This window comes from Carlito syrichta, unplaced genomic scaffold (genome assembly GCF_000164805.1).
Source record: "Carlito syrichta isolate Samal-C Ts95f unplaced genomic scaffold, Tarsius_syrichta-2.0.1 Scaffold307024, whole genome shotgun sequence".
Classification (NCBI taxonomy): Eukaryota; Metazoa; Chordata; class Mammalia; order Primates; family Tarsiidae; genus Carlito; species Carlito syrichta.
This window is the reverse complement of record NW_007251120.1, coordinates 47059-71914: the sequence shown is the minus strand read 5'-3', so window position 1 is coordinate 71914 and position 24856 is coordinate 47059. Positions and strand designations below refer to the sequence as shown.

The 24856-nt window shown below is 49.5% G+C and overlaps 1 pseudogene; it reads right to left on the bottom strand.

Annotated features, from left to right (window-relative positions):
* Positions 1–382: 382 nt before the first annotated feature.
* LOC103266120 overlaps positions 383–24856 on the bottom strand; it is a 38045-nt pseudogene continuing 13571 nt past the window's right edge.

Below are 24856 nucleotides of genomic sequence, written 5' to 3'. Positions count from 1 at the left end.
CCATGATTCATTTGGCCACTGTTGGTTGTTCTAAGTGGTCAGAGAGGGAAACCAAGCAAGGCCCAGAATCTGGGGCTCACCCAGGGGTAACTGGAGTCTGAGCCCAGCATGAGGGGCTGGAGAGAAAGAGGCAGGAGAAATGGTGACCCAGGTGCCAGCAGGGGTCAAGGCTACGGGGAGGAGAGCAGGGTGAGGGAGTGTGGACAGGGCCCGTGGAGCTCCAGGGACAAGGGGACAGGGATTCTGGACCAACCTGAGAGGGTCCCCTTATTCTCTGAGCCAAAAGTAGGTATCTGTCTCCTGCACCAGGGAGGGAGGGGCACATGTGTGGAATCTTCTGGAGCAGCTGCCGTGGGGAAGACCCTGGGGGATTACGGGTGGGCTAGAGGACCTCATCTCCCATTAGGCCATACAACCTGTCTGTGCTGCTGGGCGAGGGGCCTGGGCCTTTGGAGTCGAGGCTGTCATGGCTGTCCCCTGGAAGGAGGAGAGAAGGGATAGGAAGGATAGGAACCTTGCTGGGACAGGCTGCTAGGCTGTTACCATCCACATGCAGCTGAAGGAGTCTGGGAAATGTCACCCTAACATATGGCAACTTGGTGTGCTGATATATATACCACTGCAGCCTCGACCTGCTGGACTCAGGTAATCCTTTTTCCTCAGCCTTCTGAGTAGCTGGAACTATAGGTGCTCGCCACTACACCCAGCTAATTTTTTTGATTTATTTTAGAGGCAAAGTCTCACCAAGTTACCCAGGATGGTCTTGAACCCTTGTTGCACAGACAATCCTCTTGTCTCTGCCTCCCAAAGTGTTGGGATAACAGGCATGAGCCACCACACCCGACAAATACATTTAATTTTAAAAGCTAGCCATACACGGTGGCTCAGGCCTATAATCTTTGCATTTTGAGAGGCCAAAGCAGGGGAATGCCTGAGACCAGGAGTTTGAGACCAGTCGGGGCAACATAATAGGCCCTGGCTCTACAAAATAAAAAATATAAAATAAAATTTTATATCTTATACATTAAAAAAACTTTTTTTGAGTCGGAGTCTCACTCTGTTACCCAAGCTGGAGTGCAGTGACACACTCAAGGCCACTGCAGTCTTGACCTGCTGAACTCAGGTGATTCTTCTGCCTCAGCCTTTCAAATAGCCGGAACTAGAGGCAAATGTCACCATGCTCAGCTACTTTTTTTTTTTTAATCGTAGAGATGAAGTCTCTCCAAAATGCTCAGGCTGGTCTCAGACTCAGCAAGGGACTCAGGCAATCTTCTAACCTCTGCCTCCCAAAGTGCTAGGATTATAGGCATGAGCCACTGTGCCTGGCCTCGTTTGCTTTTTTAAACAGTTTTATGGAGACATATTCATATACCATACAGTTCACCTGTGTAACATATATAATTCAGTGCTTTGAGTATATTCACAGACATGTGCAGGCAACATCACAATCGAGTTCAGAGCATTTTCATTGCCTCAAAAGAAATTTGTACCCTTTAGCTGAAACCCACCCCCACCTTCCATCCCTACATGACCACTCATCCACTTTCTGTCTCTGTAGATTTCCCTGTTTGGGACATTTCATAGAAATGGAATGATACATGTAATATATATATATACACATACACATCACCTGGCTTGATTCACTGAGTTCAATGCTTTCAAGGTTTCTCTATGTTGTAGAGTGCATCAGTGCTTCCTCTTCATGGCCCAATGGTGTTCTGCTATATAGACATAATCATCTTGTTTGTCCATTCACCAGTTGAGGGACATCTGAGTTGCTTTCATCTTTTGGCTATTATGAATAATGCTGCTGCTAAAACGTTCATGTATGAGATTTTGTGTGGACATACATTTTCATTTCTCTTTGAATATATACGTAGGTGTGAAGTTGCTGGGTCATGCAATAACTCTGCTTGAGAAACTGCGATACAGTTTCCTAAATCGGTTGCAGTGTTTTACATTTCTACTAGCAGTGTATAAGGGTTATGATTTCTCCACGTCTTTTCCAAAACTTGTTACTATCCAGCTTTTTGATTCTGGACAACCTAGTGGTCTGAAGTCTCACTGTGATTTTAACTTGTATTTTCCAGATGACAAATAATGTTAAGCATCCTTTCACGTGCTTATTGGCCATTTACATATCTTCTATTAATAAATGTCAAAGTTATTTGCCCATTTTGTGTTTATTTTTATTATTATTATTACTATTATTTTTGAGTTGGAGTCTCTGTTTCCCAAGCTGAAGTGCAGTGGTATGCTCATGGTCAATGCAGCATCAACCTGCTGGACTTAGGTGATCCTTCCACCTCAGCCTTCCAAGTAAGATGGAACCACAGGCAAGTGCCAACACACCCGACTACTTTTTTGTGATGTCCCACCAAGTTGCCTAGGTCCTGAACCTGTGGTCTCAGACACGAGCCACCATGCCTGGCCTATTTGCCCATTTTTAAATTGAATTGTTTGTCTTTTGTGTTAAATTGTAATTATTTATACATTCTGGATTTTAAGCCCTCATCAGATATATGACCTGCAGATAATTTTTTTCCATCATGTGGGTTGTCTTTTCACTTTCTTCAGTGTATCCTTGGAAGCTCAAAATATTTTAATTAAAATTTGTTGCAATGCTCAAGATCATTAATTTTCAGGGAAATGCAAATTAACACCACAATGAAATACCACGTTACACCAGTCAGAACAGCCATTAAAAAATCAGAAAATGACAGGGCTTGGTGGCTCAGCCTGTAATCCCAGCACTTTGGGAGGCTGAGTCAAGGGCATTGCCTGAGCCTGTTGGTTTGAGACTAGCCCAGGCAACTTGGCAAGACCTCGTTTCTACAAATCAAAAATTAGCTGGGTGTGGTAGCATGCACCTATAGTTTCAGCTACTTGGAAGACTGAGGCAGAAGGATAGCCAGAAACCAGGAGGTTGAGGCTGCGGTGGCCAGGAGTGTGCCATTCCAGTCTGGGCAATAGAGTGATACTGCAACTCAAAAAAAAAAAAAAAAAAAAAACCCAGAAAACAAGGCCTGGCATGGTGGCTCACACCTATAATCCCAGTTCTTTGGGAGGCCGAGGTGAGAGGATTGCCTGAGCCTACCGGTTCAAGACCAGCCTGGGCAATTTGGTGAGACCTCATATTTACAATAAATCAAAAAATTAACCAGGCATGGTGGTGTATGCCTGTGGTTCCAGCTATGTGGAATGCTGAGACAGAAGGATTGCCTGAGCCCTGCAGTTCGAGGCCTGGGTGGCTGTGAGCGTACCACTGCACTCTAGCCTGGCTGACAAGAGTGAGACTCTGACTCAAAAAAAAAAAAAAAAAAAAAAAATGTTGATCAACCTTTCCTCTGCCCCAGGGTCAGGACACAAAGGTAGTTACAAGTATACTTAAAAGCAACATATTAATTAATTTCTTTTTTTTCCTGAGTCCGAGTCTTACTCTTGTCTCCTAGACAGGAGTGCAGTGGCTCACTCATGGCCACTGCAGCCTCCACTTGCTGAGCTCAGGTGATCCTTTAGCCTCAGCCTTCCAAGTAGCTGGAACTATTGATGCATGCCACCACACCTGCCTAGTTTTTGTAATTTATTATAGAGGCAAGGTCCCCCCCAAGTTGCCCAGACTGGTCTGAAACCCCTGGGCGCAGGCAATCTTCTAGCCTTGGCCTCTCAAAGTGCTGGGATTACAGGCTGAGCCACTGCACTCAGTCATATTAATTAATTTCTAACCATGGCTGCAGATTTTACTGCATGACCGGATATTGATTCTATACAGGCGGTTTCATTGTTGTGCACCCAATCTCCAGATTTTGTCATCTTGCAAAACTGAAACTTTGTACCCATTAAGAAATAACTTCCAATTTCTCCCTCCACTGAGCCCCCGGCAGACCCCATTCTACCTTTTGTCTCTGTAAATTTTATTACTCAAATTCATAGGGAACTTAGACAAGTGGAATAATATAGTATTTGTCTTTTTTGTGACTAGCTCACTTAACTTAGCACAATGTCCTCATGGTCCATTCATGTGGTAGCACTGGCCAGGATTTTCTTCCTTTGTAAGTCTGAGAAATATTCTGTTGTATGGGTAGACTACACTTTGTTTATCCATCCATCTATGGACACTTGGGTTTCTTTCACCTTTTGACAATCATGAATAATGCTGGTATGAATGTGGATGAACAAAGATCTCTTAGAGACCCTGCATTCAGCTATTTTGGGTACAGACCTGCAAGTGGAATTGCTCAGTCATAATGGTATTTCCAAGTTTAATTTTTGAGGAACTCCTACACTGTTTTCCATAGCAGCTGCACCATCTTGCATTTTCACCAGCTTCCAATTCACATCTTGGTTTTTTGTTGTTGTTGTTGTTTTGGGGTTTTTTTTGCGGGGGATGGGTTGGAGTCTCTGTTGTCCAGCTGGAGTGCAGTGGCACATTCATGGCCACCCCAGTGTTGACCTGCTGGTCTCAGGCTATCCTTCCGCCTCAGCCATCTAAGTAGCTGGAACTACTATACCCTGCTAATTTTTGAAAAATTTTTAAAATTTATTGTAGAGATGAGGTCTTGCCAAGTTACCTGGGCTGGTCTCGAACCCATAGGCTCAGGCAATCCACTTGTCTTGCCTGCCAAAGTGCTGGGATTGCAGGCAAAGTCACCGAGCCCGGTTTTTTCTTTTCTTTTCTTTTCTTTTTTTTGAGTTACTGTTTCACTCTGTCACCCAGGCTGGAGTGCAGTGGCATGCTGCCGGCCACTGCAGCCTCGACCTCCTGGGCTCAGGTCAACATCTTTCCACCTCTGCCTCCCAGGTAGCAAGAACTACAGGCACATGCCACCATGAATGGCTTTTTTTAAAAAAAATAGTAGTCATACTGATGAGTGTGAAGTGACATATATGTCATTGTGGATTTTAATTTGCATTTCCCTAATGATTAATGATGTTGAACATTTTTCCATGTGCTTGTTGGCCATGTGTATGCTTCTTCAGAGGCATGGTTATTCAAATCCTTTGCCCATTTAGTGACTGGGGTATTCATTTTGTTCTTGTCAGGTTGAAGAGAGAGAGAGAGAGAGAGATGAAAAACTTGGAATCTATTTATTAAAAAATGTGTATTTATTCTTACATGTTTAAACTTCAGTCACCTTCAAAGTACTCTCTGTTTGTTGCAATACACCTATTGAGATGCTTATTCCACTGCTCAAAACAATTTGGGGGCCAGGCTCGGGGCTCAGCCTGTAATCTCAGCACTTTGGGAGGCCAACACGAGTGGACTGCCTGAACCTATGGGTTGGAGACCTGTCGGTGACCAGCACTGACCAAGGGTGGGTTAGGACCCGCACCAGAGAATCTGGACAGCGAGACGACCACTCGGAGGCAGTTCTTCTGGGAACAGTCTGATCAGGACTGGAGCCGATTTTATTCAAACCTTTTCCAACTTATATACCATTTTCTATACCCTCCAGCAATGTGATAATCACTCACTGGGGGCGTACAAGTTTCGTGCTTTACAAACTATGCAAGACCACCAGGAGATCTGCAATTTCCAAGCAAACAATTCGAATTCCATGATGCCTACCGTGCTTACATTAAGGTCACAGGTGCACAATTTCAATACAAATCGTTCAAAGTGTTTTCCATAATGTTCAATGAATCATTCATATTATACTCTTTGTTCTATACCCTGATTAATACAAAAAACTTTTCTAAGTTAACTCTAGGTTCAATCCAAGTTCACTGATTCCCAATATTTTTAACAATTAATATTATCAACTTAACACTATACTATAATCTATAAGTTTAGTTAAATGACTTAACTGTCAGTTATACTATTATCCTAACAAGTCTACTCTAAAAATCAAATAGTAGCTGTCACACTCTTGAACAAGGAAATGCAGGGCTGCCAAGATGGCAGCCATGGGCTGAAGCAGACAGAGTTTCGGTAATTAACGAAACAAAAGAAAACGTTCTACCTGGCTAGGAGCAGGGCAACAAAACTATCATGGTAATTTAGTTTCTAATCTTAGCCCTAGGGGAAACAGCTTTCTGGAACAAGAGCGGACTACCCAGTCTACCAGGAAATAGAAGTTAAAAAATATCTAGAAAGAAGTAAAACTTAGAAAGACAGAGAGAAATAATTCTGCTATGCACTCTCCATCAGGTGTATTGAGATTTACTTATAAATTTTACTGCCATGTATGCACACTGGTCACTAATCACACGCCAATATTATAGGTATAACTGATATCCTATGTCAGAGGTGATCTTCCAGATGGGCCTTTACAGGCCTCAGCCATGTAGCTATAGATGTTGGCTCCCAACAGAGACCAGCCTGAGCAACTTGGCGAGACCTCGTCTCTACAATAAATAAAAAATTAGCCAAGCGTGGTAGCACGTGCATGTAGTTCTGGTTACTTGGAAGCTGAGATGGCAGTATCGCGTGAGCCCAGCAGGTTGAGGCTGCAGTGGCCGGGAGTGTGCCACTGCACTCTAGCCTGGACAATACAGTGAGACTCCAACTCAAAAAAAAAAATCTGGGTAGGTGTTTCTGATTGTGAATGGTGGGAGTTGGAGAATCCGAGTAAAGCAAATACCTGAATACAGGCTCTTCTAAATACTGTCCTAAGCACTCTGCATGTATTATTAATTGAATCCTTGTTGCAACTCTGTGAGTTAGGTACTATGAGAAACTCCATGCTATAAGTGAAAATGTAACTTTGCAACTTTCTCAGGACCACACAGTTAGGACTGGGCATCAATGTTAGTGGGGTCCAAGCACGGGTAATAAGAACAGTCTGCTCTAGGCGCAGGCTTTGTAAGAGGGTGCATTGTCTACAGGGAATTTTAAAATCAGTAGCAATGGACTGATGGCTCTCTGGTTTTTCTATCACCATACACAGACAATAATCGATATCTGTGATAAAATATACACCCCTAAAAACTTTCTGTTGGTCTAAAGAATTGCTGTGGCCACTGTTGAGGGTTTTATAAATTTTTTTATTTTTTATTTTTTTTGAGATGGAGTCTCAAAAAAAAAAAAAGCAGTGGCATGCTCACGGCTGCTGCAGCCTCGACCTGCTGGGCTCAGGTGATCCTCCTGCCTCAGCCTTCTAAGTAGCTAGAATTACAGGCACGCACTACCCCACCTGGCTAATTTTTTATTTGTTTATTGTAGAGATGAGCTCTTGCCAAGTTGTCCAGGCTGGTCTCGAACCCATGGGCTTAGGCAATCCTCTCACCTTGGCCTCCCAAAGTTCTGGGATTATAGGCATGGGCCACCACACCCGGCCAAGGGTTTTATTTTTTAATAGTTTTTAAAATTATAGTAAAATACAGATAAATTTACCATGTTAACAATTTTCAAGTCTACAGTTAAGTTATTGATAAGTATATTCCCGTTATTGTGACAACTGATCCCGGGGTTCCTGAATCCACTGCCCAGAAAAACCAAAACTGACACAGCCATTAAATTGGAGAGTTTGGTGTCACAAGGCAGCTGAGCAAGGAGAATGGAAGAAATATCTCAAATCTGCCTCCCCAAAGCAGATAAAAGAGCTAGACCGGTAGAGGGATAGGAGCTATTGATTGCTTAGTGCTGTTGGGGAATGTTGGGACTGTCTTCCTGGGGTTCTGTCACTGGTAGAGGACTTCCTGCTGCTCTGGGTCTAGGTAGGAGTTTGGGTCTCCAAGGTACAAAGTCTGAGAAGATCTCGGATACCATTTCTAGGTTTTATGGTAGATGCTGTCTATAGAACAATTCCCTTGACCATCAGGCTCTACCCTCTGGCCCTGAGCCATTATGGAGGAAGTCCGGGAGGACATGTGGGGGAGCTGAGTTCCCTGGAAATTGAAGGTGCTTCTGTCTTTCAGATGACTTCTTGTCTCCTCAGGCAGCTTCAGGTCCATTGTTTAAGACAGAATGTATTAGCCAGGTGTGGCGGCTCCTAAGCCAGTGTGTCCAGTCGCAGTCCCTGGGCTTGCCTTAGATTTCTGAAGTCCATTTGGGCTGAGGGATGGGGTAATCTTAGCAGCCTAAAGTGGGGTTCTGGAGACTAGGAGCCAAGGAGCTGGGGCCATAGACATTTCCTGTGTCTGTGGGAAGGGTTGCTCCTGCCTCGCCCTCTGTGGCCTCTCTTAGCTTGTCCCTTCCCTTCCCGGGAACTGTCCACTGCTATCATTGTGGCATCACTGACAGAACTTGACTGGGCGCCACCCTTAGTGTGTCCTCAGAGGAAACTGAAAAACTGAAATCAGCCTCATGGCCTGTCCCCAGTGACTTCCGCTCTGGTCCTGTCCTGGCTCCCACGTCCCCTGACCTGGCCATCCCACAAATCCTGGCCCCCACCTCAGCCCCTCATCCAGCTCCACTCCCCCCTGCCTCTACCAGCCACAGGGAGTGGGAGGGAGGTCGGAGGCAAAGCTGGGCCACAGGTGTGAATCCTGCTCCTCCGCTCTTCTGGGGTATGTGGTCTGGGCAAGAGCCCCCCAGGTCTAGGTTTCAGTCTCCAGCGGATTTGATGGGCCTGAAGAAGGGAGAGTCTCCAACTCAGAGACACGCCTATGATTCTCCTTGGCAGTATCTGGCAGTCACCCTCCTTGACGGGGCAGTGGAGGCTGCAGAGTGTAAAACTGCCAGATTTAGCACATGGGTGGGGGCCAGAGAAACGAGCCCCCGCCAAGCCCACACCTTCTTCAAAAGTTAAACTCACGATGGGTTACAGAACCTTCCAAACATTGTACTCCCTGAAATGAGTCATCCCCAAAAGGACAAATGCGGTGTGATTCCCCTTAAATGGGGTTCCTAGAGCAGACAAATTCACAGAGATGGAAAGTAGCATGGTGGGTGCCAGGGGCTGTGGGAGGGGGAAGGGGGAGTCTGCATAGCATGGGACAGTTTTAGTGTGGGAAGAAGAAAAGAGTCCTGAGGTGGATGGAGCTGGCAGCTGTACAACGGTGGCATGTGCTCAATGCCACTGAACTGGTGGCATGTTTCGTGTTAAGTATGATTTACCACAATTAAAAATAAATGAAAATTTTAAACTAATTTCAAAAAAGAAAGAAACTGTGCTATTTTAAAAAATTGTTTAAAGATGTGGGGTACTGTTCAGGCTTAGGTATACAGATGGTCACTATGCTGGTACCCTTGTTGATTGTTATTTTAAAAAAATTAATCAATTACTTAAAAAAAGAGATCACAGACCTAATGCAAAATGTAAAACTTTTGGGAAAAAAGATAAGGGAAAATATTGGACTCTAGGGTTGAGCAAAGAGTTCTTAGACAGCATCAAAGCCACTATCCATAAAAGAAAAGATAGAAAAATTGGACCTTAACAAAGTTAAAAAGCTACACACTGGGAAAAGGGGTTGCAGACCACATGACTGACAGAAGACTAGCATCTAGAATAAATAAAGAAATGTCAAAACTCAACAGTAAAAATATAATCGAATTAGGGACTGGGCAAAACCATGAACAGACATTATGCTGAAGAGCCTATGTAGATGGCAAATAAACACATGAAAAGCTGTTCCACATTGCTAGCCATTTGGGAAACACTAAAACCTCAGTGAGGCAAAGTGCACACCTCTCAGAACAGCAGAAATTTAAACAACAGTGATATCACAAAACCCAGCATCCTTCAACAGGTGAACAGCTATACAACTGTGTTGCATCTATACCATAGAATATTTGAAATATTATCCAACAATGAAAAGGAACTTACTATTGATACACATAACAGCTTGAACTAATCTTGGGGAAATCATGCTGAGTGAAAAGAGCTAATCCCAGAAGGTTCCACACTGTAAGATCCCATTTATGTAACATTATTAAATCGACGAAATTATAAAAATGAACAGATGAGTGGTTGCCGAGGATTAGCAGGGGCCAGGAAGGGAGGGAAGAAGATGTGGCTCACAAAGGGCAGCGTGGGGACCCCGGAGGCATCGGTGTCTTGACTATGGCAGCATCAGTATTCTGGCTGTGATACCGTCCTAGCGTTTTGCAAGGTGTTACCATCCGGGAAAAGCAGGCAAAGGCTGCAAATGATCTTTCTGCATCTTATGACAATGTAAGGTCTATGTGAATCTATAATTATCTCGACATAAGCTCAATTAAAAAACCACAAGAGACCTAATTGAATTTGAACTTGAGCTAAACAATGAATCATCATTTAAGTATGTCCTGTGCAATATTTGGGACATACTTATAATAATTAAGGGTTGTTTATCTCAAATTCAAATTTAACTAGGAGTCCTGTATCTTAGCTAATAATGCTGCTCCTGGAAGCCCCTTCCTCCATGAATTAATGTCATGTCATTCATTCACAAACATTTCATGAGCACTTACTTTCTGTCAGGCACTTTTCTAGGCACAGGGGATGCAGCTGTGGGCTTAGGCCATTTCTACCCTTGTGGTACCAAGCTTGCAGTGGGAGGTGACAGGCAATAAAGGCACAAAGATCTGTGCAAATGAGACAATTCCACATGACAGGTAAAGCAGAGGGGTGGGAAGATGAGGAGGATGTTGGAAGGTAAGTCAGGGAGAGCCTCCTTGAGAGGATGATGTCTGAATGGGGTCTTGGAAGAACAGAAGGAGCTAGCTATGCCAAAGTTTGAGGGAAGAGCATTCCAGACAGATGAAGCAGTATGTGCAAAGGCTGAGGTGGGAACAAGCTTGGCTGACTCCAGGAGTGTGTGACTGGAGGGTAATGAGTAGGGGAGAGTAGCAGGAGACAAGGTTTGGGTCCAGGAGTTCTAAGGTCACTGTATCTGCCCCACTCCACATGTCAAACCCAGAAGACCCTTCTGAGACCAAAGAGAAGAAACTCCCTTGGAAGAAACCAAGACTCCAGAGAGATGAGATCTGTTCAAGGCCAACCCTGGTCCAAGTTCCTTGAGTCCTGGCTGCTGGCCTTTCCATGTGTAAAGGTGAGAACTCAGACCTGTGCCCAGGTGTGGGGCAGGAATGGAGGGCACAGCAGCCTGGGGACATCTCCTTCCAGCCTGGCCTGGCCAGCCAGTTTCAGGCTGGGTGGGGCCTGGCTCCTTGAGTTCTTGGCATGCCACCACTGGTCACTTTATCTGATCAAATATGCAAGTGATCCTTGGGACAGCAGAGAGCGTAGCTGAGCAAGCCTTATCTGGGTCCCTCCCCAGCTGTCAGGCGCTGGTCCTTGGTGTCCCCTGACTCAGGCCTGCCTGTGGCCAGGGCAGGGATGGGAATCCAGCTCCTGGGAGCACCTGAACCAGATGGGGCAGGGCAGGAAGGGACAAGATCAACACCCTTCCATGTGCAAGGGCTAGGCAAGGCCTGGGAAGTGACTTCTCTCTTGGTGGAATTCCATCCCCCTGAGCTCACCTCCCTCAGAGTGAGCGGTGCATTACAGCAGGGGCCAGCCCCATCCCAGCTGGGCCCCATCCCCAGGGCCACCTCTCCTGGGCTCAGTCACTACACTCTCAGGAAGGGTTGTTGGGGCCTCTCCCTCCCCTGAGGCCCCCAGAACTCCCTGGTGCACTTCGCTAGACGTACAGTATGCCCGACAGCCTGGCCTGCCAGGTACACTGTCATCGTGGAGGCTCAGAGATGCCTGGCTCTTGGCCAGGGTTCCATAGCTGGGAAACAGCAGAAGTCAACTCAAAGCACAGCCTGGGCATCTGTGCCTCACAGGGGACCTCTTACACATGCTGGCAAGGGCCTCTTGAAGGCCCGGATCCCCCTGGTCCTCCTGACTGATCTCCCCTGCCATGGCTCTCCTTCCCCAGTGCCCATCTGTCCAGACTGTGTCCCGGGCTCTCCTGCTGTCTCATTGTAATCCTGCCCTGGGCAACCCTATAAATGCCAGGACTTCCGTTATTGCCTCCCACTGGTGGTTGCCTGGAAGTAGCTCCAGCCAAGACCTCTCTTCAGAGTTAAGATCTAGGAACCAGGGCTGTGGGCATCCCTGCCTGCTGCCGCAGAGCACCCTAACTATCTCCCTTGGAACCTGTCTCCTCTGTCCCAGGTCCTGACCCCAATGCGGTGGCCCAATTCCTCCACCCCAAATATGCTGGCAGTGGGTGCTGCCTTCTAGGCTTCCTAAACAGCCTCCCCTGCCACCCACCCTGAGCCCTCCACCGGGTTTAGGCACCCATCGTGGCCACGGCACCTTCACTCTCCTCTACTCTGTCCCAGAGAGGGCACACATACCTGCCAACATACTCTGCCCCACCAGTTCCCCTTCTGGGCACTTCCAGAATAAGAGGAAGTTCCATTTTGGGCCTGCATTTAAGGCAGGTAAGTCATCCACATACTTATCCTTCAAAGCCCTGCTGAGAGGACTCTTCTTCTTCCTTTACTGGTCTTCAGACTCCTTCAAAGGGAAACCATTCCTCCTCTGACCTCTTTCTTGCACCTTCTATATGACATTTTCTCCTGCAGTATTTAGCCCTGAATCACAATTTGTGGTCCCCTTACCTGATTCTCTCACTAGACTGAGCATCCAGTCTTGAAGACAAGAACTGTGGATAGTTCATTTCCTTGCTGCCCAAAAGGCTGGAAAGAGATGGTGCAAAGCCACAGAGATTCTGCCACTTAAAGATTTCACCCCAAGGTTTCTGGATCCTCTCTCCTTCCTGACCAAAGACCCTGCAGCTCCAAACATTACATGCTGGGGTATAGACCTAATAGTCCACAGTCCCAACCTGAACGGTCTTTGATTTCAAGCTAAAAAGATTATGACCCTAAAAATACCAGCAGGGGAAACCATGATTCTAAAACCACCTGACAAATGTCCGCACTCCACAGCTGTCCCCTAACCTGACCGTTCCGATTCACCCCTGCAGGTGATACAACTGCAAAAGACAACCAGGAGAGAGGAAAGGGGGAAGTCCGGCTGGCCACCAGCAGTGGTGTCCCACCTCCCCAGCCCCATGGCTCGTACCCACCAGCAAGGGCATAGCTCTGCTGGGCTTGGACCCAAACTGCAGACCTGTGAGGGCAGAGGATGCCCCCACGGTGTTTCATTCCCTCATCTGCCAGGTGAGTTGGTGGGTTCTGAGGCAGTCCTGGGGGCAGCCCCTCATTGGGCCTGCAGAAGGCATGTGGTGCGCCCCCTCCTTGGCTTCTCCTGACCCCCCATTTCTGTTGCACCAGCTGCCAACAAGCCCCAGAGCCTGTGGTCAGGTTGATTCTTGTCTTCTTGCGGCAGGAGTGAGGGAGCAGGTGATAAACACATCTGCGAGCCTTTCCAAGGCTCTCAGCCAGGAGCAGCGGCAGGCTGGCCCCTTTGCTCCCATTGGCTCCCGAACTCCACTGTGCGTGGGGGCTCATGGCAGGCTGTAGGGAAGGGGGTCTCTTGGTGGGGGTCTCCTGATCCCACTCAAGGGTCACTCTCTTGCTCCAGAACTATCAGTGGCTCCCCAGTGAGCACAAGGTACTCATCCTTCACTCCACACACATTGGTGGGGGTGGGGTGTCCCATGCCTTCGAATAAGTGGCACATTGCAGCACCGGTCAGAACAAGGCCAGGGTCATGATCCCAAGTGACTGATGCAGAGACTGAGGCCCCAAGAGGATGGAACCCAGAGCAGCTGGTGGCTCTTTGTACCTGCCATGTCTGGATCCTAGTGTGCCCGGTGCAGGGACTGAGGGTCTGGCTGCCTGGGGCTAGGGTCTGTCTTGCTGTGCTCCTGCTGAGCTGTGCAGCCACTGACCCAAGTCCCCAGGGGTCAGCCGGTTCCTCCTCTGAGCCTCCATTTCCACCCCTGTGGCACAAAGCGGCTGAATTGGTGGCTGCTCAGGCCTTTCCCTGGGTACGCTGGGGAGTTCCCAGTTCTACCTCTTGGCTCAGGAAAGTGCACAGTGTCTGCTGAAGGGTCCTCCCCAACCAGAGTGGAGCCAGGTCGGCAGGGGAGGGTATGGACCTCTTCTGGGTTTCACTGGGCTGGGAGAACTGCTCTACTGAAAAATATCAGGTCAGGTCTGACCTGTACTCTGCCTGCCCAGACCCCACTCCTGACCCCACTCAAGGGTCACTCTCTTGCTCCAGAACTCTCAGTGGCTCCCCAGTGAGCACAAGATACTCATCCATTCACTCCATACACATTTATAGAGTGTCTACTATATACCAGGCTCTGGAGTGCAGTGGCTCTGGAGTGCAGCTGCCACCACAGCACCCCAGGCCTCTGTCCTCAGCAAGCTGAAATTCTAGGGAGGGGAGGAAGCCACAGAACAAGACAACCTCCAAGAAAAGTCTAGGAAGAGATCAAAAAAGGAAGCTTCACTGGGTAGGGGACATCATGGCCGAAACTTGAATGGTGAGGAGAAGACAACCCCTGGAGATCTGGGGGCAGAACACAAGGCTCTCACTCCTTGACCCGAGTGGTGATCTGGTAGATCACACCAGCTGTGGTTACCCTTTCAGAGATCCACAGACCAGCCAGTGTGGGCCTCTGAACTAACTCCATGCCTTTACCTGCAGGTCTCTGTCCACTCTCCACAGCCCCCAAGACCTGGGCTGCCTGCACCTCTCTTCTCTGCCTGACCAAACTTCACTCATATTTGGGAGGTCCACCTCCTCTAGTAAGCCCATCGAGGTTAGTTTTATGAACTCTGACAGTTCCCACCGTCTGCATCCCCCACAGGCTCTTGGCAGCATGGCCTGGCAGTAGCCACAAGACTCATGCTTGGTGGAGTGTGGGCTCATACGATACTTTCTCGCCTGCCCCTTCCCAAACCTGACTTCCCATGGCCACTGTGCTATGCTCTCCTTTCATTCTGGCTGTGGCCCAACTAGGCAGCCACCAGTGGGGAAGCTGAAGCTGGAAGAAGGAAGCCACTTGTCTTCCTCCAGTCTGCCTCCAAGAAGGAGAGGCAAGAGGGGGCCTCTGCCCTGTGCCCTGCAGGGTGATCTGGCCACAGAACCAGGGAGACAGGAGCTGCCGAGAACCCTGCAGGGATGTGCCACCCCAGGCAGGAACTCTCAGCTGTGGAACTGGATGGGCAGGGCATCATAAGTTACCCCAGGACATCACCCTAGGCAGGCCAGGTGAGCCACTCCCCTGTGTGACTCACCAAGGCCGCCTGGGAGACCACAACACTCAGGATGAGGAGGGAGAAGGAGGAGGGAAGGGGAGGGAGAGGGGGAGGGAGAGGGGGAGAGTGGGGGAGGGAGAGGGGGAGGGAGGAGGAATACTCGCCTGGCCCCTCCAGTGGATAAGAGCTCACACCAGTCCCCCTTTTCACCTTGCTGAGTAGCACCCAGTTTGTCTGCTCGGAGATGCATCATCCAGCCCTCCAGGAACTGACCCGCTTCATGTCGCAGCCACCCTGACCAGCAGCAGACAGAGGTCAGAGTGGAGCAGAGCATGGCTGATGCAGAGTCCTGTGGCTCCACACCAGAACCCCACACCAGAGTTCCCCGAGCTGCCCTGTGAGTCTCTGTGAGTGCTATGACTGCCCTCCCAGATTGCCTATCTTTCAGCCTGCCTCGCTATTGTGTAAGTTCATGAGAGTTCGGGCATTCTGCTTGATCTCCAGGGCATCCACAAAGACAGAGCAGCCACCCCACTTCCAGCCCTCATCCCGATGGTAGTAGCCTTGCTTCTCCTTGTTGCAGACGCAGTCACTCAGGTTGCCCTGGGTGCAGGCCACCATGATGGCGTGGGCCACACCGGCGGTGATGATGGCGTAGGTGAACGCAGCCTCCTGACTTTCTGGGGGGAGGAGAGAAGAGCCTGTTGGGAGTCTGGGCCTGGCCAAGCAGGAAGGCCGAACTGAACGTAATGCTCAGCAAACACAGACCCCTTCTGGGTGACGACCTGAACACCCCCGTGACACACCCATTCAGTCTCCAAAAGCTTGGAAGCAGGAAGGCACACAGGCTGGTTGCCCAGGCTCTGGAAGGCCAGGCGGGGAGACTCCTCCAGTCCACGATCACCCTCTGCCCACTCTATGCCATCTGTACGTGCACAGCACTCACAGCACCATGTGGCAGCATCTTCACCAGCACTACAGAGTGCACTGGCTCTGAGCCAGAAGGCTCTGGTTCAAACCCCAGGAATATGAATTCTTGGCTCTGCGACTCTCCCTCCCTGTGTCTCCATCTCCTCGACTGTAAAGTGGGACTTAGCAAAAGCACCCTTCTCATGGCCGTAAGGCAGAACAAGAGGAGTTTGTCCACATAGTGCTCTCGGCCCCTGTCTTGCTCATGGCACCTGCCTGACACTGCAGCTCTTGTTCTCACAGCCACGTTATTTCTGGTATTTTATTTTATTTTTTGAGTTGGATTCTCACTCTGTAGCCCAGGCTGAAGTGCAGTGTCATGCTCATGGCACCCCAGCGTTGAGCTGCTGGGCTCCAGAAATCCTTCTGCCTCAGCCTTCCAAGTAGCCAGAACTATAGGCACTTTTGAGCTACCACATGTGGCAAATTTTTAAAAAATTTATTTATTGTAGAGACGAGGTCTCGCCAAGTTGCCCAGGCTGATCTTGAACCCACAGACACAGACAATTCACTTGCCTCGGCCTCCCAAAGTGCTGAGACTACAGGCTGAGCCACCGAACTCAGCCATTGCTGCTATTTCAGGTGTCTGTCCCCTTCCTTCTTCTCTGGCCCTCTCACAACACTGTGAGCCTCTCCAGTGCAGGTGGAAGGGTTCTGAGGAACTGGGGAGCAGGAGACAGAATTCTGGCTGGGAGATATTTAGGCCTGTGCAATAGGGTGTTACCACTTAGCCTTCTGGCCTCACTGGGCCTCAGCCGCCCCACCTGCAAATTGAGTTCAAGACCAGGGTCTTCTTTTCAGGGTGAAGACTAAGGCCGTCTATGGGAAGGCCTGTGCATGCTATAAGCCCCAGCAGGCACTATGTAAGTTTGCTCTTGGAGCCTGGTGAGTTTCAGGGATGGAACCTGGAAGAAAGCAGTCCCTGAGCCCAGAGCAGGGAAGTGGGACAGGGAGAGTGTTCCAGGCTGATGAGACGGAGATGGCCTATGAAGAGGGTGAGGAGGCAGGGAGGCAGCCTCCAAGTTGTTCTGAGCCTCAGGTCACCCTAACCTAGACTCAGGAAGTTCCTTTCCCCACCCGCCTCCTCACCTGCCTCTTGGTCTCCCTCCCCAGGCTGCTAAGATGCAAGGACCTGACCCCCACCCCATCGCAGCTCTTCCCCTGCAGGACGTAGGCCCAGCCTCCTGCCCAAGCGGACAGCTGCCCTGTGCTGAGGCTGGTTTTGCCGTGGTGTTTTGTGTCAGCCCACCCACGGTGTCCCTGCCACCCAGGGCCTCTGGAGCCATAACTCCTGGTCTGAAATCCCAGCTCTGCCACACACCTACTTGGGTGTGCTCCTTCTCCTCTCAGAACCTCTGCCTCCTGGTTTATGAAATGTGGAGATGACCAGTGTGGACCTGACAGGTGCCACGGAGCAGGCACAGGGGAAGGGGCACATGAAAGGTACACCTGGCTCGAGGGGCACTGTGGCCAGGGTGCCTCTAGGGAGTGCACCTTCACTTTGGGGGCAGGGAAGAGTATTATTTGAGCACCTACTGGGCTCCCGACTATTGGCACTTACCATTCTCTTGGTATTAGAAAACATCTCTGAGGAATGTGTGCCTGTCAGAGGGCCTGGCACGGGCATCAGGTCTGGTGGGGCGCCACCAGGACACCCACACAGGCTCCACTTCTGGACTAGAATAATGCCAAGCACACTTTTGCTACATGAAGTCAGGAAATGCCATGTACATCGATCCATGCTGGGCTGGGCCACAGGAGGACAAGGGCATCTGTCCAGGCAAGTAGTGGGAACAGAAGGTGGCCGCTGGGCTTGCAAAGGACCAAGCTTTAGAACGAAGGCCAGGAGTGGGCAGGAGACTAGACCTTGAGCCCCACTGAGGCAGGACATCAGAAGAGATAGAAACTCCCCCGCCACCTCTTCAGCAAAATGAGACAAGTGAGCAGGTCTCTCTCAGTCAGGGCAGGAGGTAGGAGGGCAGGGGTGGGGGTTGGGGGGAGTCCGGGATCTCCTGGGAAATGGCAGCCACGTTCTGCCTTTGCATGAGGCTCAGATTCATCCCCCTGCATGCTCCCAGGGCTCCAGGACAAGTGGGGAACCTCACCCCAGTCCCGTGATTCCCCAGAACCCCTGGAAAAGCAAAGGGAAAGCACCTCCCCCCAATGCAGGACACCAGCTCATACTCCATAGAATCAAATGCACAAGAAAATAAACACTAGGGGAAACAGTCAACATAGGCTTAGACCTTCAAGGAAGTCAAAGAAAAGACAATCAGATGGAGGCCAGGGGAGAAATATCTGTTCCTCCACTTTCTAGCTGTGTGACCTTGGTTGAGTCACCTACTCTATGTTCCAATTCCTCTGCTATGAAATGGGGTGATAACGGTACCATTTTACTTGCATGGCTGAAGGCACTAGAAAAAATTGGCAAAGGTGAAGAACTTGGCACAGTTCTTAGCATGAGAAAGTGGCTCCAAATACTGGAGCTGTTACAATTTTTTATTGATGGCAGTAGTAACAGCTCCTTACAAGAGGGATGCAGGGCAAGGAGTAGAGGTCTCCATAGATCTTCCCTGAGAATTGAATAAACTGAAGCCAAGAGAAAGGTCTGGCTGGTGGGCAGCAGAGCTGAGTTGTAGATCTGACCCCTGGACACCCCATGTACACCAAGCACTGTCCCCAGGGATCACAATCGCACAAGTCCCAGGACACCTGGGTCCTGGACGCCCCATGTACACCAAGCCTTTTCCCCAGGGATCACATGATCCCAGGACACCTGACCCCTGGACGCCCCACGTACACCAAGCACTGTCCCCAGGGATCACATGAGTCCCAGCTGCAGTGGGCAGGCACCACTGGCAGGCTCTAGTCACTGTGAGGAGACTGTCCCCTTTATCCAACCAAGAATGGAGTTGCAAATCGAGGAGGGGGCAGGGAGTCTGGCCCTTCTCACTCACTCTTTCCTGGGAGGGGAGGCTGCCAGCCCAATACTAGAGTTATTCTGTGTCCCCCTGCTCTGATGTCCTACGGCAGGCCTAACTTACTACAGACCTGTTTCCAGCCTACCTGCTGAATCTCATCTCACCCCCAGGTGGGGGAAGGGCAGGGGCAGCAGCCATGCGTTTAACTCCCCTGAGTTCCTGGTGGCCTGAGCACCGTGGCCTTCCCCTCCCTGCCACACTGGTCCTCTCAGTGCCTGCGGCCTCTGAGACATGAAGTCTACACTGAGGAGCTGAGAAGCAATAAGGGATGGTCATTTTGGTTTCATAGCTCTTGGGGACCCAGACACTGGCTCGTGAAGTCTTCGGGATGATGACATCACTGTTGACCTTTGCCGTTAACCCTGATGATGGCTTTATCCACTCACATGAGATTGAGACTGTCCAATTTCACCCCACCTCCCACTGACCGCTGAGGAAACTGCCTTGGGCATCCATGATGTATAACTAGCATCACATCCACTAACCTTTTTGAGTCTGTGTCGCTTCCTCTGTGAAATGGGTACAATAACAGTGCCTATACATCTGAGTGAAATGGATCACAGAAGCAGGGGGTGGTGCTGAGTTTAGTGCCCAGCATGCGGCAAGTGCTCAGTAAACATCAGCCACTGTTGGCATTACTATCATCAACAATGTGAGTCACAGGCATGATGTCCTGAAGGACAAGGCAGCCCCAGGCAGAGGCAGGCTCACGAGCTGCTCAAGTGTCCATCTGCCCAGCCAAACTTCCTGTTCATAAGACAATGGGGATCTTGTCTGTCTTGCTCCCACTTGTCTCTAGTCACCTCCAAAATGTGCGAGGCATCTGACACACCTGAGTCTCAATTTCAACCCCGCCAGGAGCTGCATGACCTTGGGCATGCCGCTTAACTGCTCTGAGCCTCTATTTTCTCATCGCTGTTAGCACCTACCCTGTAGGAAGTAGACATTGCCCAGCACCTAGCAGCTGCTTAAATAAATAGTCGTGTGATAATTTGCATAACTGTTTAAATTGTAGGCACTGTTCAGAGGTACAGAGAGGGACCTCGCCCTGTGTTGGTTTTCTCCATGACCCTTGTCACTCACTGACATCTTAGACCTGTTTATTTTCTGTTCCCTGCACCAGCCCTACTACACTCTACCAACCCCAGCTAGGATATGATCTTGAAGGCGAGCACTCTGCCATGTTCCTTGCTGTGACCTCAGGGCCTGGCACATAGTAGGTACTCAGTAAATATCTGTGGGATGAATGAAAGAAAGCTCCAAACACTGGCCAACAACCACAAGGTCTGTTTTTCCTTCTTTTCTTTATTTAACCTCATGATCTTTACTGAGTGCTATTATCTGCTAGGCTCCATGCTAAGCATTATAGAAGATGCTCATCTGTCACGTAAGAACATAACCCCTGAAGGGAGGTGGTAACCATATCCCCTTTTGCAAACGAGGAAACTAAGGCTCTGAGAAAATCTGACCAGGCAGGCATGGAGCTTGTGACCCCCATAGCCCATCCCCCAGCCCATTTGGCAAGACAAGACTGCCCCAGGGCACCAGCATATAGCTAACTTGGGTTGTTTTTGTTGTTGTTTAGTTAAGGGGGTGGAAGAGGGTGGAGAACAAGTAACGTTTGTTGGGCACCAACTGTGTGCCAGACCCACCCTTGTCTCTGTGTTGGTTGGCAGCAGCCCCAGTGGTGGGTACCATTCTCCATGATTTTATAGCTGAGGAAACGAAGGTTCTGAGAATTCAAGTGATTGGCTGAGGTCACTCACCTAGAAACTGATCAGAACCGGTTACCCACCAAGAGGGGTGGCGTTTTTCCTCAGGCCCATCCTCTCCTTCCCTGGCCCAGGAGTGCGTGAAAACTCCACAGTTAAGAGAGATTCCTCTGGCTCGAGGCACCACCTCTTGTTAAGTGCACTTATCTCTGTCAGGAGATGGCCTTCCTCTGTTATCAGTAAAACTTATGAATAAGTAATTTTTCAGGCCCATTCAAATCAGAGAGTTTGCTAAGCAGAGAACAGGGATTTATGGTAGAAAGAAAGTAAAAAAGGACCTGGAATCTTAAAACAGACTCTCAGGATGAGAGGCAGTATTAAACTGTTCATTTGTGCCTCTGTCTCTTATTTCAGGTGGGATGGGGCAACTGAGGTTCAGAGAGGCTAGGTGACTTGCCCAGGAAGAAACAGGATGCAAACCTGGAGGTCACATGCGTCCCCAACCACTTCAGAGGATTTCCTTGGACCCTGGCCATGCTCACTGCTCTGAGAGTGGCCCCTCTCAGCAGCCTGGGGAAGCTCCTGCAGTTGGGCAGTTTTCCAAATCTCACTTGTCTCCTACATGACACGTGCAGGGGTGGCTTGACAATGCCTGTTTCATTACTGACAAAGTAGAGATGGTATGCCCAATGGCATGTAGCTACTGAGAAGCACGACAGACTCAGAAAATGCTTACCATTTGTCTGGCTCTCTTCTGAGCACTGTGTAGATCCCGCTTAATCCTGGCACTGCCAAGTTGCCGTGAAAATTAAACAAGACTTCCTTGTAAAGAGCTCCTTATGAGGTGTGGACCATTACTATGTCCATTTTACAGATGTGGAAATTGAGACCCAGAGCACAATGTAACCTACAAAGATTCAAACTCAGCCAGCCGGGCTCCAGAGTCTGACCCAGCATCCTGCCTCCAGGCAATTGTGCTTATTCCAGTCCTACTGCCTTACAACCTGTGCTCTTGTCCACATCTTCCACACAGAGCCCATTAGTGAATGCCGGCCTTGGCCACCGCTGACCATTCACCCTCCAGGAACAGACCCACCCACTCTCTGGCTATGGGGACACCTTCCCTGCAAGACCTGCCTTCCTTCTCTTCCTTCTGCCCAGGAGCAGAGAAAGAAGCTCTGTCAAGCTATGCCCTCCCCTCTACCTCCTTAACCAAGTCATCTGTTCCTTCATTCCATAGATATTTGTTGATCACGTACTATGTGCAAGGCACTGCACTAGTAGCTTGGGAAACTGAGATGAGGAGTTTAGACATGGCCTTGCCTTCATGGGGGACAGGTAGCAAGATCATGTCACTCAGTGGCAGCTGAGGACTCTGAATAGGGTGAAATGGTGCAGTGATAGGGCAGGGGCATCCTGGGGTGGTTCCTGGAGCAGGGAGGCCATGAAGCTTCTCAGGAAGAGGCAACTTCAGGCTGAGGGAAGCCAGAGTGACAACCCTGACATGATATGGCCAGCCAGGGATGGGAGCAGGTAAGCCGTGGGCCACAGGAGGAGGTGAGGCTGTGGGATGGGCAGTGTTGGGTCTTGCCCCCATCATCTTGCCCTGGGCAGAGGCTCCTCTTCTCCCTGGAATCAGAGAAAAGGCTCCCAGTGCCACAGACATAACACCCAAATGTTCCTCCTAGAATGGTGGGCTCAAGGACGATGTGAGACTTGCCCAAAGTCACCAGTGACTCAGCAAGACTAGGGTCTCCTGGTTCCCAGTGCAGGGCTCCCACCCTCACCACCCACCTCGCCAGGTGAAGCTTCCATCCACAAGCCCTGGGAACCACCACCGTGGGATAGCCCAGCTGACCTCAGCTCAGAACTCAGATAAGATGGAGCTCGTTAGTCCCTTCTCTCTGCTGCTTATGGAGCCGGGTGGCCCTGAGCAAGGACTCCACCTCCTCTAGTCTCAGCTTCCCCATCTACGAAATGGGAACCCCCAAGCACTGCCAGGTTGCTGTGAAAATTAAACAAGACTTCTGTGTAAAGAGCTCCCAGAAAGTACTGGAGAAACAATGGTGTTAACACTGAGCTGAAAATGGAGAGCTCAGCAACACCCTCTGTGATTCCAGACCCATAATGATCCTGGCGGATGCAGAGGAAATAAACTGATGTCTGAGCCTGCCTGAAACATTCCATTCCATCCCCCTGGGCAGCCACTGAAAATGGCTTGCACTGAAATATTATCAGGATGAATTTACAGTATCTTACTGGAAACCAAAAAGTGCATTGCATTTTTTTCTTTTGCTATTTAAAGCCAATGGGTCAGAGAGCAAGCAATCTGCAGTGACACATGCAGAAATATATAATGGTCTGGAAAACATTCAGATGGAAAAAGGTTGCTCTTGCCAGGCCCGTGGCATGGCAGTTCACAGCCCTTCTGGGCTCAGCATGCCATGTGTGGCTGTTTTCAGGCAGAGGAATTAGGGAGTCTCTCAGTGAACACCCGGAAGATCTGGGGGTGCAGGAAACTGTGTTGGGGCTGAGCCTGGTGAGGTGGCAGGCCCATAGTGATGGAAATGGGGTGAAATGTGTGCAAGCCCCCAGCCTCTGCCCTTCTCTCCATCCCAGGGTCTCTCTTCACACCAAGCAAGGCCAGAACACACTGCTGACTGTCCGTAACAGTCACCATCTGCCCCTTCCTGCTTTCATACCTGTGGACATGCTGTTCCCGTGGCCTGGAGATGCCCTTCCTGTCCCACCTGCCTGCTGAGCAGGAGAGAATGCAGCCCAGGTGGTTTCAAAGTTGGGTCCTGGATGCTGATAAACCAGTGTTCATGTCCTGGCTCTGCCTCCCCGCGGTAGGACCTTAGGCGAGTCACTTCACCTCTCAAGACCTCAGTTTCCTCATTTGTAAAGTGGGAAAATAAATAAAATATCTGCCTCCTAAGGTTGCTGAGAGGATTAAATAAAGCGATTGCATGACAGGCTTGGTCCATGCCTGGCAAGGGATCAGTAACCCATAGCTCTCATCACAGGCATTATTGGTTAACACATATCCATCCAACCGCAGCTCCCAGGTCCCTTCCTCTGGGGTGCCTCCCAGATATCCCCTTCCTGTGCTGTGGCCCAGTACCTCATGCATCCTTATTGTATATTGAACCAAATGATCCATCTCTTCCCCACGAGGTTGTGGGTTCCTGGATTATTTATCTGTGAAGCCTCGACAGTTGAATGAATGAATGAATGAATGAATGTGCATGTGAAGGCAAGTGAGAGAGAGAGAGAGAGAGAGTGTGTGTGTGTCTACCATATGAACGCTGGAAAGAGAACATTATAACAAAAGACTTAAAACCCAGGATGAACTGAGACTTGCAAAAAATGCAAACGAGACAAAAAGTCCTTGGTTAGCTGCGTTCTAAGCAAGAATAGGGAAGAATAGATCTTTTGCTTAGGCAAGATAGCGTATTGTTAAGAAATGGCAGAGAGAAAGTGGAGGTGGCCCACCCCTTGCCTCTGTGTCTCTCACTGGAACAGTCTTCAAATCCATCCTTTCGAGCACTTTTGAATTCACCAGACATGCACACCAATTGCCCAACCCACAACAGGTGGAAACATGGAGTCCCTTTTGTGAGGTATGTGGATCACCAGACTTGGACCCTGAGCCCAGATGGTCACCACAGGGAGAGGAGGGAGCTGCTTGAGTGATTGCCCGAGAGAAGTGGTGACAAATTTGACAGAAGCAGAAGCCCAGAAATGTATCATAGTTTCCCAGTTTGTAGAGAGGAGTGTGGACATGAGGGCTGAATCCTAGGCCGCTTGCGCCCATCCCTGGAAAAATTCCAGCAGGAGGTACCAAATGGGAGGTTGTGAGCATGTGGAAAAGATTGCAGCATTCCCGGGAGCGCATGTTGAGAAATCACCATTTCTTTGTCAATGATAATGCTGGAGATGTAGCAAAGGTCCATGTATGCACAGAATTGATCTCCCTATATTCTGCCTCTTCCCTGATTAAATCCCTCTGATAACTGCCTTCCCAAGCAAGCCCCCAGAGTCCAGTGCCCAACCCCTGTGGGAGTGCTGGGTCCCACCTCTTTCCTCAACCTCTCCTGCCCTCCCTACCACTCACCCTGGAGTCCTTTGTGCCATGCAGAGCTGCTCTGGATTCTGGGGGCTCCTGCCTGGGTCCCATCGCCAAGCCCTTC